The 12,072-nt window shown below is 46.5% G+C and overlaps 1 pseudogene across 1 annotated transcript in view; it reads left to right on the top strand.

The window, feature by feature from the left end:
* The first annotated feature begins 9,381 nt into the window (after window positions 1-9,381).
* The window catches only part of LOC309794541 (zinc finger protein 541-like), a 192,689-nt pseudogene continuing 189,998 nt past the window's right edge, over window positions 9,382-12,072 (top strand). The window contains exon 1 of the transcript in view: window positions 9,382-9,834. The product of the transcript in view is annotated as a zinc finger protein 541-like (transcript). The remainder of the gene's footprint in view (window positions 9,835-12,072) is intronic.

Below are 12,072 nucleotides of genomic sequence, written 5' to 3'. Positions count from 1 at the left end.
TCCTCATCTGTACAATGGGCATAGCAGCAACCCTCCTTGCTCAAAGAGGGAGTGGATGTGAAGTGCTAGAACACTACCTGGTGCTTTTATATTATTGTTACTGGAAGGTCCTCTTAGGTACTGGAGACGCAGTGACCAAGACCTGCATGGCCCCCATCCTCATGGAATGAGCAAAAGAGATGCGTACTTAGTCATTAGTTACACAGTGAGGGATTGATTTCATTGCAATTAAACCGAGAGTCATCATCTTTGTCCATCTCCATTCTGACTACTTGACTTCAGGCTGCTATCATCTCTGACGTGGTCAACTGCTGAGAAACGTTGTTCCAGGCGAAAGGCAGAATGACATGCCAACATCCCTGGGGAAAGGTTGGTGGGGTGCAGGATGCTCACACGGTCTCAAAGCATCACGTCTCAGATTGCTGTTCGCCAAGGAGAAGAGATTCCTTTACTACGGAGGGAGCTAACAGTCACCACCTAAACACATTCAGACAAGACAGTAGCAGCTAAATCTGTCCTCAGTACTGTGACCCTTCTTCCCGCCAAGAGGTGGAGGGTCCCCATCTGCCTTTTAGAAAGGATTGCAGCAGCTGGCATGGGGCCAGATTGTACAGGAAGCGGGGAGGAGGAGGAGAGTTAGAAGGAGGAGAAGTAGAAGCAGCAGCAGAAGAGGAAATGGGGAAGGAAGGAAAGAAGGGAAAGAAGAAAGGAAATAACCTCAGTCCTTGAGAAACAGGATGGAACCCAAGGGTTGCGGGACTGGTAACCAACGGGAAAATGAGGGGGCTTGGGCTCTCGGGCTAGGCAATGAGGGGGTTCCCTACTGTCGGGTTCAGTTTGCACAGAGAAGCACGGGACATGGCCATCAGCTGGATGGCAGGGGTGGGTGGGGGGGAGGCCTGGAAGGAAACAGTCCTATTGTGATGGAGTGAAAGCAAGCTCCCCAGAGACACAGAGAGAGTGCCCTGTGCCCCCTTGAGGTCTGTGATTTCTGTGATTCAGGTAAAACATGCCAGGCTGGCTGGGTGGTTTCCTTTGGCTGTGTTCAGCTGGCTTGGGGGGCAGATGGCGGAGTTTGGCAACGTGCCTACTGCAGATTGTGAGGGGCATGGGCTTTGAGGATGCTTGAAGGAAGTGACTCAAGGGATGAATGTGAGGAAAGGAAAGCAGGGTGGAGAGCAGAAACCGGTGGCCAGGGTGGACCCCTCATGCCTTCTGGAGAGCATCTTTTTCCTTCACTTCACCAGGGCTTAATTTTTCATGGTTTTCCTTCCACTTCTCTGGTTCTTCTTTTGCAGTGTCCTCACTGATTGACTTCTCCTCAAATGCCTGCACTTTTCCGAGTGCAAATCCGGGCACCCCACCCTCATCCCACCCCCCCGACCCCTTGACTCTCCTTTTCTGCCTGGGCTTCCTAAGCATTCTCACGCCTTCCAAAGTTTCGGTGACCAGATAACCTTCCTGATCCCAGTATCAGAAGCACTGTCATGACCTGTTGAAAAAAGCAGGTGGTCTGCATGCAGGTCAGGCAGTGGTGGGAGGCGGAGAGGACCCCAGGGGCAGCTTTATCCACCAACATGCCAGGGAGAGCATGGTGAGGATTTGACTTCTGAGACAGGCAGGTTTTCCTGCAGCCACAGCAGTGATTCCCAAACCAGGATGCATGCTGGGACCACCTGGGGAAGCTTTCAAACCAAACAATGCCCTTGTCATGGGCTTGTCAATTCATTCACAATCTCCAGGCATGAGATGTGCATTTCCCATCACACCATTCCGTTTAGGGCTGGTTGTGTAAAATCTGGTCACTCCAAGGGGAGAAACCATTGGAAGATGCTGTTTGCCACCCCTAACAATTTTTTTTTTTTGCAATTATGTATGATCAACCTTAGGACAGCTCTAATTGTCACGTGGAATATTATTCATCTTAATATTATTAAGGTGAGATATTTGCACGATGATTGGGAAATCTGAACATGGATTAACATTAGATAAAAGTCACTGAATGAGGGGCTTCCCTGGTGGCGCAGTAGTTGAGAGTCCACCTGCCGATGCAGGGGACACGGGTTCGTGCCCCGGTCCGGGAAGATCCCACATGCCGCGGAGCAGCTGGGCCCGTGAGCCATGGCTGTTGAGCCTGCGCATCCGGAGCCTGTGCTCCGCAACGGGACAGGCCACAACAGTGAGAGGCCCGCGTACCGAAAAAAAAATAAAAATAAAAAATCACTGAATGAATCTTAATGTTGTGTGGATTTCTCCTCTGGCCAAGCCTAACCCAGACCATATATGGAAGGGAATTCTGAGAAATGTGGTTCCAGCTTAGCTAAGTTGTCACAGTATGAAGTCCCTCAGGCCCAGAGGGACATTTTTGTAAATGCCCATCAGATTGTGTCTCTCTTCGCATATAGCTCTTCAGTGGATTCTGTTGATTTCACATGCTATCCAAACTCCTTTCTAGGGCCCACCAGGCTCTGGTTGGCCCTCAGCCACTTCTTTAACCACATCAGTATCCTCAACTTGCTTGCCATAGCCACACGGGTCCTCTTTGAGCTCCTCAGACCTCTACTTGGTATAATGACCTTTGTACTTGAAGTTCCCTTTGCCTGGAATTCTTGCTCCAGACCTCTGCTTGACAGCCTGATTCTTAACCTTCAGGTCTCCATTCAAATGCCACCTCCTCTGAAAAGTCTTCGTGGATCATGCGTCTAAGGCAGTTCTTTTCAAAATTCAAGGTACACATGAATCCCATGGGAATGTTGCTAAAATGCAACAATTCCTGCCTTAGGAGGTCTGGGATAGGGCCTGAGCTTCTGCATTTCTAACGAGCTGTTGATGCTGCTGGTCTGGGTACCGTGCTTTGAACAGCCAGGTTCTAAAGCACCCAGACCCTCTCTATCACACTGTCGTGTTCATTTCTTTCATAGCTCTCACCTCATTTTGGAGTTAACTTGTTATCTCTTTCCTTGTTTATTGCTTGTCTTCTGCACAAGAACATAAATTCCATGAGACCAGGGAGATTTTCTGATTGTTTACTGCGGTATTCTGGCACAGAGCAGGTGTTCAATATTTGTTAAATGTTTGACTGCAGGAGACTCAAAGATAAAAAGAGATGGTGTCCATCTAGAAGATACTGAAGGACAAATGCACTTATAAGATGATGGAGGTGTGGCAGAGTACAGCAAAGACTTGCCTAGTGTTATTTTTAATCATGGCCAATCCTAACCTTGATCATTGTTCTTTATTATTTTATGTGGCTCTTTTTACTTCTCCAACCTTATCTGACAACAATTGTGAAGCTGGAAAGGGTGGGTCTTAGTCCATTCAGGCTGCTATAGCAAATATACTACAAACTGGTGGCTTATAAACAATAAACATGTATTTCTCATAGTTCTAGAGGCTGGAAAGTCCAAGATCATGGTGCCGGCAGATTCAATGTCTGGTGATATTGCTTCCTCATGGACAGCTGGGTTTTTTTTTTTTTGCTATAACATCGCATGGCGGAAGGGGTGAGGGAGCTCTCTAGGGTCTCTTTTAAAACGGTACTAATCCCATTCATGAGGGCTCCACCCCCATGATCTAATCGCCTCCAAACATGGATAAGCCTAGAGATTATCATACTAAGTGAAGTAAGCCAGACAGAGAAAGACAAATATACGATACTGCTTATATGTGGAGTCAATAAAAAGATACAAATGAACTTACATACAAAACAGAAAGAGACCCACAGACGTAGAAAACGAACTTATGGTTACCAAAGGGGAAAGGAGAGGGATAAATCAGGAGTTTGGGATTAACATGTACACACTACTATATATAAAATAGATAATGAACAAGGACCTACTGTATAGCACAGGGAGCTATACTCAATATTTTGTAATAACCTACAAGGGAAAAGAATCTGAAGAAGAACATTTTATATATATATATATATATATATATATATATATATATATATATATATCTGAATCATTTTGTTGTACACCTGAAACTAACACAACATTGTAAATCAACTATACTTCAATAAAAAAATTTTAATAAAAAATAAATTAAAAGGGCACTAATCCCATTCATGAGGGCTCTACCCCCATGATCTAATCATATCTCAAAGGCCCACCTCCTAATACCATCACATTGGGAGTTAGGTTTCAGCATATGAATTTAGGGGGGGGACAAAAACATTAAGACCTAACAAGGTGGGACAATTTCTTGGGTCTTTGTCTATAATCTCCTTTGGTGCTTAGCTTACTGGAGATATAGTAGAGACTTAGGAAATACTTGGTTGAATCATTTATTCAGTAAAATGGCTGAATGTCAAACTTAAAAATAATTTAATAGCATGGCGGTTGTTGTTTACTGTCAAGGCAAGCACAACCCAATTCTCCTTTAGTGCAATATGGCTGGCAGCTCCCCTCCCCTGCTCCCATCTGTTCAATTCATGTGAATACCCAGATACTCCCATACACAAACCTGGGGGAGAGGAAAAAGCACAGGTCCAGGAGTCAAGATAGCTGCATCGGGCCCTGTTTCTGCCACTGACTTGCTGTGTAACTTTAGGCAAGTCCCTTGCCCTCTCTGGGCCTCAGTCTCCTGATCTGCGTATATTGAAAGGGTTGGACCAGATGACATCTCTGGTCCTTTCCAGTTCTACAACCTATTTCGCTTTCCTAAATTGAGGTGAGTTTTCTCTGGGGGTTTGGGGGGAGTTCTGAGACTCCACCGGAGATAATGGGACATGTCTTCAGGGTGGGAGGCCCTGACCCAAGGAGCTGACCCCCCTCAGAGTCACACTGCCCCCACCCATGGGAACCAGCATTACCAGAAGAGTGCCCTGCCCTGTGGCCACCAAGTGGCACACTCACTAAGCACCAGAAGGAAGAAGGCTGCTCCAGGAGGCATCCAGGATTCAGGCACAAACACACCTCACTCCCCATCTCCTGTAGCAACTTCCACACAGCCATACTGGCCCGGCCTTCAAGGTGAGGCCTCAGTACCTTTGCTCCTGCCTTCTTCCCTGCCAGGACTGCCAGCCTCCCTCCTGGCTCTTTAACCATTCACATATGTTCAGCATATGTTAGGATTCAGTGAGGGCTTTCTTCCAAGTATTCCCATTTTCTCTTTGTGACCTCCAACACAGCGGGTCTCTGTCCTCAATCTGTGGGGCAGAAACTGAGGTTCGACTGAGGCCATATAGCTTGTGGGTTAGGCTGGGTTCAAATCCAGGTCTTTGGATCCTGACTCCTCCATTGATTCGATGAGTGTCTCTGTGCCTCAGTTTACTCATCTGGAAAACGGGGATAAGAATGCTATCTGCCTCATAGGGTGCTTATAAGGATTCAAGTGAGTTAATATATGTAAAGGGCTTCAAACAGTGCCTGGCACATGGCAGAGATGCTGCTGCTTCTGATAAATATTTGATTCAGAGCTCATGCTCCTTCCACCATGGCGTGTGGTCTCTGGCAAGAGGTTAGCATCCCCAGCTTCTAAGCCTGAGCTCACGTCCTACCTCGAAACTCACCCATCAGAGCATCTCCCATGCACCAGGCCCTGCATTTGGTACCTTCACACACATGTTGCATGAATTCCTTTCATTGTAGAATTAAAATTGTAAAACATCATCTGCAGAAAATGTAATTTTATAATTTAAAATTTAATTTTAATTCACTGTTTACTTTTATTTACTACATTTTAATCAAAATTTAGTAAAAAAGGATAATCTAATCACTAACATTTAAGTTTAATGTGACTACCGAATTTTAGTTTAACTTTCATCAATAATTTAATTTTTTTTTTCTTTTTTGCCTGCGTTGAGTCTTCGTCGCTGCACGCGGACTTTTCTCTCGCTGTAGCGAGCGGGGGCTGCTCTTGGTTGCGGCGCGCAGGCTTCTCATTGCGGTGGCTTCTCTTGTTGCAGAGCACAGTCTCTAGGTGCGTGGGCTTCAGTAGTTGTGGCACGTGGGCTCAGTAGTTGTGGCTCGCGGACTCTAGAGCGCAGGCTCAGTAGTTGTGGCACACGGGCTTAGTTGCTCCGCGGCATGTGGGATCCTCCCAGACCAGGGCTCAAACCCGTGTCCCCTGCATTGAATTTCAGTCTTTAAGATATCACTAGTTTTTCCACTAATGTCCTTTTTCTGTTCCAGAATCATCCAATCCAAGTTGGTTTTTTTGTTTGTTTTTATTACAAACCTTGCTGCTTATGACTATTCTTGTGCACATCTCCTAGTGCATATGAGCAAGTTTCTCTACCGTCAATCCCTGGATTGCTGGGGCATGGGACACATCACATCTTTTATTTTATTCAATATCTTCAATTTGTACTCCACTGTGATTGTACCAAGTTTACCCATGACCAGTACTGTGAGTTCCCCTTGCTCTGCGTGATAGAAAAAATGTACAAATTTGCCAAACTGGTGGGTGTGACCTAATATCTGTGGTTTTAATTTGCATTAAAATCTTGCTACAATTAGGCCCCTTTTCCTATGTTTCCTCTTGTAGGAAGTGCCTCTTCATATCTTTTATTTGTTCATTGGGCTGTCGCATTAACTTGTAGTCTTCTAAAATAATTTCTGAATGCTACTTTGTGTTAGGTGTTGCAAGGATCTTGTCTCTGTCCATAAAGTGATCAATGTTTGTCAAAGGACAGGAAAATGTCAGTGTCCTTCAGGAGCTTAAGTCCTGTTCTTTAAACTCTCATCTACCCATTGGCCAGGGTTCTCATTTCTTCCACCAAGAGATCACACTGCTGAAACTCAGTATTTTTTAGTGTTTGCTATATAAATGAAGAATCCCTCCTAAAACGAAGGCAGGTTTTTAATCCCTGTCTTTGCATAACCTACAAGGCCCTACATAATATGCCCCTAGTTTACGCTTTCCTTTACTCACATCGTTCTAACCACACTGGTCACTGCTGTTCAAATGGATCCCACCTCTTCCTGCCTCAGGGCCTTTGCACTTGCTCCTCCCCCAGATATTTTTATAGCTCCCTTCCTCATGGCTTTCCAGTCTCTGCTCAGTGTAACTTTGCCAGAGAGGCTTTTATTGACCTATATAAAATAGAATCCTCGGACAGTCTCTACCTTCTTTCCTTACATTTTCCAAAAAGGATAACCACATTGCATTCTAAATGTATTTGCCTGTCCCCCACTAAAGGTATGCTTGCTCTTCAGTACCAAAGCCATTAGCTGCATTGGGCTATGGAGCCTTTGAAATGTGGCTGGTCTGAACTGACATGTCCTGTAAATGTAAAATATACACCAGATTGTAAAGTCTCCCCCAAAGTAAATTATCTCATTAAAAATTTTTGTATTGATTACCTGTTGAAATAACATTTAGGGTTAAATTGTATTATTAAAGTTAATTTCACTTTTTTTTAACCTTTAAAAAATATGCCTACCAGGAAATGTAAAACTTTGTGACTGGCACTTGGGGCTTGTATTCTATTTCTACCAGACAGCGTTGCTCTAGAACATAAACCAGAGCAGGGATGTTTGACTCGTATACTGCGGTATTTCAGAACAAAACGGAAACTCCATAAACAATATTTGTTGAATGAAGGAATCCAAAAGTGGAATGCCAGTCCTTTTCCTCTCCTCTCTGCTCTACCTACTCCAGGGATCAATTTTTTAAAACATCAAAACTTTATTGGGATAGAAGTTACATGAAAGTCACCCATTTGAAGTGTAAAATACAAGGATTTTTAGTAAAGTCACCACGTTGTGCGGCCATTGCTACAACCCACTTTCAGAATATTTCCATCACCCCAATCAGATCCCCTCGAGTTTGTTTACTAGTCGATACCCATTCCCGCCCCCAGGCAACCACAAATCTGCTGTCTCCATAGGTTTTCAGTGCGCAATTTCTAAGGAATGAATTCCCTTTCTAAGTCATTCCACGGTTCAGACTTCTTGGCCGATCAGCACGCCCCCAACTTCCACCCCGGGCCATTGCTCTTCCCGGTTTCCCTCTGTCCGGCGGCACAGCTCAGGACATAGCCGGACCCACAGGTGGTTCAGGGTTTGCTTAAAGAAAGGCGGAGCAGATCGCGTCCCGCTTTGTGCTTCTGCAGCCCCACATCTTCCCAACCCACTGCCAGGAAGGCCTCGGTGGCCCCTCGGGAGCACGGGGGACTGCCTCGCTCGGCCCCACGACAATGCGAGGGCGGCCCCTACTCTCAACACCCTCCTCTGCATCGCGGGAGGTTGCAGCTCAGAGCGGCCCGCGGGGAGCCGCAGCTCCCCATGCTGCGTCTCAAGGAACAATGGCCGGAGCTGCCCGGCTCTCGGCCTCGGTGTGTGGGTCGTGGGGGGCCGGCCCCGCCCCACGCAGCTCCTTTCCCGCTGCCCCTTCACACTCTCCCGCCTTCAACCGCCCTCCTTCCAAAATGGCGACCAACCGCCTCCTTTCCCGCCCGCCACTGGTCACCTGACCACGCCAAGACCCGCCCCCCGCGGGGCCCCGCCCCTCGGCGCCGGCCTAATAGCCTCAGAGCATGCGCGGCCGGGCGGCACGCGCCGGAAGCTCGGGCGCTGCGAGGCGGCGAGCGGCCACGCACGCGCGCCTGCGCTGCGGGTGAGCGGGCAGCCCCAGGAGCGGGCCCGGCTGCGGCCGGCCGGCGGGCGGCGAAGGGGAGGCGGCGGCTGCCGGCAGGCCCGCAAGGCACGAGGCCCGGCGCGCGAGACCCCAGGGTCGGGTAAAACCCGGTTGCTGCTGCCCCTGCCCCCCTCCCCTTCCTCCCTACCCCGTCCTTTCCCGCCCCTTCCTCATTCTTCAACCCCTCCCCCCTTTTAAAATCGAATGCGTTTATATTTCTTCTTCAGGGGGGCCCAATCTCCCTTTCGAGGGGCGCAGCAGGCGCGGCGGGTGCCCCTCGCACCGCGTCACGCACCTTCTGCATCCCCGCAGCCCCTTCCCCCTTGGAGAAGACTCTCCTTAGAGGCCCGGGCCGACTTTTCTTTCCTATCCCGCCCCGCCCCCGAGGCCCCAACTGCCCCCTCACAGCTCCCCAGCTCGCGCCGCGGGCCCTACCCGACCTCCGCACTTTCTGCATGTCGGCCTTGCATTCGCCCTCTGCTTTCTAGGCCCCTGGTGCTAAAATCTCCTTTCCTTCTGAAGAGACCCCCTCCCTTTAGGGGACCCAGATTTGTTTCCTTGTAGGATCTTCCAGCAAAACCAAAGAGCCCTCCCAGACTCCTTGATTACGCCCCTCCCGCTCCTTTTAGGAGCTTCCTCTAGCAAAGAAATTATTTTTTCTTTCCCAGATTCCTCCTGCATTGAGGATCACTTTCCAGCAAAAATTCTTTCTTCCCACCAAGAGTCCCCCTGTTTGGAAGATGTTTCCACTGATAACCAACCAGCTCAGTCCTTCCATTTTCTCTCTCGTCTAATATTTATTTTTCCAACCGCCTTCCCCAACTCTCCATCGAAAACCCCTTTTCCTCACCAGTTCCACCCCTATTAGGCTTCTCCCAGCAAAGCTCTCCAGGTTCCTTCCCAAGGGAGGAAAAATACGGAAAGAAAGAAGATAACTCCTCTAACAACAAAATCCCTTTTCCTACCTAGATCTCCCCAGTTCAGTATTGCTTTCTTCTTTCTTCCCCAAATTGCCAATCTCCCCCAGTTTTACACCTGTGCCCTTGCTTTGGCGACCCAAGTTCTGATTGCCCCTGCCTTTCCACCACCTGCTTTCAGGGCAAAAGAAGTTGGATGAGTGTCCCGAATTGATTATCCAGCATTCCAGGAGGAAATATCTAATGGTCTGTCACCTGAACCCCCTTCACTGTGCGACCTAAACTGGGCCCTCCTGTTCCCTCGAGGTTCTTTCATTCACTCGCACTTCTCCTGGTGAGTTTCCTCCCTTTGCATTTGTCTGAGGACATCCACTTTGTCAGATGGATTCCTTTCTTTCGCAGAAGGGTTTCTCATCAATGCAAGGGTCTCTGTACCAATGGTGAAACCATTAGAAGTTGCTGCTTTGGGAGGTCAGATGAGGGAAAGGGTTATTTCTCGTACATGTTGACTGCTCTGTAGGAATGCAGACATTTATTCGATTGGTGTATGTGTTATCATTTATTGCAAAGAAACCCTTTTTTTCCCTCTAGCTCAGCAACTTAGATACCTGCAGGGGATGGGCAGGTAAAGGCCCAGACTGGCAAACCTAAGATTGTGTTCCCCATCTAAGCGATGCCAGCCAGTGGAAATGGCCAAGTGGAAATGTCGGGGCAGTGTTGCCAGAACTTTTACTTTCTTTTTTTTTTTTTTTCCAGAAGAAACCAGAACACTGTCTTTATGTGAAGCTTTTTGATCTTTAAATGTTGACAACCAATTTAATAAGTATTTAAAGACCTTTATTTAAATATTTAATATATTTATTAAAATTATTAAATTTTAAATTATTAAAGTATTTAAATATAAGTATTTAAAGACCTTATTAAAGACCACACCAAGGTGTGGGAGCTTGCAAAACACGTTACTGGCCACCAGTTTGGAATTTTGGTTTTAGGTTAGACACATATACACACCTATTTGGACCCATGCGGCCATGCTGGACTTTTTCTCTTCAGAGCAGCAGTTCTCAGACTTTTTTATCTTAGGACCCGTTTACACTTAAAAATTATTGAAGACCTCAGGGTATTTTTGTGCATGTGAACTGTATCTGCTGATATTTGCTGTATTAAAAGTTTAAACATAAATTTTTAAAAATTAATTCATTTAAAAATAGCAATAGTAAACCCATTATATATTAACATAATTGACATTTTAATTAAAAAACTATATTTCAGAAGATAAAAAATTTAGCAAGAATAGTGGCATCGTTTTGGGGGGTGCTGCGTTCGGTCTTTGTTGCTGTGCGCAGGCTTTTCTCTAGTTATGGTGAGCGGGGGCTGCTCTTCATTGCAGTGAACAGGCTTCTCATTGCAGTGGCTTCTCTTGTTGCAGAGCACGGGCTCTAGGCACATGGGCTTCAGTAGTTGTGGTTCACGGGTTTAGTTGCTCTGTGGCATGTGAGATCTTCCCGTACCAGGGCTCGAACCTGTGTCCCCTGCATTGTTAGGCGGATTCTTAACCACTGTGCCACCAGGGAAGTCCCGTTTTACATTTTTAGAGTGATCTGGAGTCTTATATCTGCTTCTGCATTCAGCCTTTTGAGATAAGTCCTGTAGCCCCTGGAAAGTTTCACTGAATGGGAAGGGCAGATAACATCTAAATATTGTTATGAAAATAATTTTGACCTCAGAGACTCCGTGAAAGACTCTCGAGGACCCCGGGGGTCCTCTCATTGTCCTCACTATGAAAATGTCTATTCTAGATTTTAACGATTGTCTGCATTTTCTGGTAGGAAGAGCTTGTGGAGTGAGAAACTTTGATGTCTCTTTTCCTCGTTTAGTTAATTCTATGTAAGAAGTCTCTCTGGCAAGTGCAATCATAGCCTTCTGATTCCTCTATGTCGTTCTGTTTTCCAGCATAAGCTTTATATCTGCTTTTTAAATGAGCGATCAGAGGAAATGAGTGAAACTTACGGTTAAAATTATATATTGGTTCCATGGCTAGAGGAGGAGTTTTCCTTGGTTGTTCAACTGAAGAATGTAAGTGCAGAGTATAGGGCAGGAATCCCAGCGTCAAGCGTGGAATCACAGCACAGTGAGTGGTTAAGGGTGAGGGCTTTGAAGTCAGACTTCCCAGGGTTGAATGCTAAGCTTGATTTGGGACAAGTTACTTGTGTGGACTTTATTCACCTCATCCATAAAATCGGGTCAATAATACAGTTTATGCCTCAAAGGGATGTTGTGGGAATTAAATGAAGTGATATATAAGTGATTGCAGTGATGCTTGAAACATGATAACGCTTTGGTAAATGTTTGCTGCTATTCTTAGTCTTATGATGGTGGTTATTATGGGGGCCAGGCTGGAAGGTAAGTGGGGACTGTGGGACCTGGAAGCCATTGCCCCATCCAGAGATGGCCGTTGTCCCTCACTCTATCCTATTATTACCTATCCGGGAATATCAAATCTAATCATTTTCAAGAGAAGCCAGAAAGCCATATCTCTAGGTGTAATCTCCCCATTAAAAAAAATGTTGGT

The sequence above is a fragment of the Mesoplodon mirus genome (genome assembly GCF_964341445.2).
Source record: "Mesoplodon mirus genome assembly, chromosome: 19".
NCBI lineage: Eukaryota > Metazoa > Chordata > Mammalia > Artiodactyla > Ziphiidae > Mesoplodon > Mesoplodon mirus.
The sequence above is the reverse complement of the archived record's forward strand: the minus strand, read 5'-3'. Positions and strand labels throughout refer to the sequence as shown.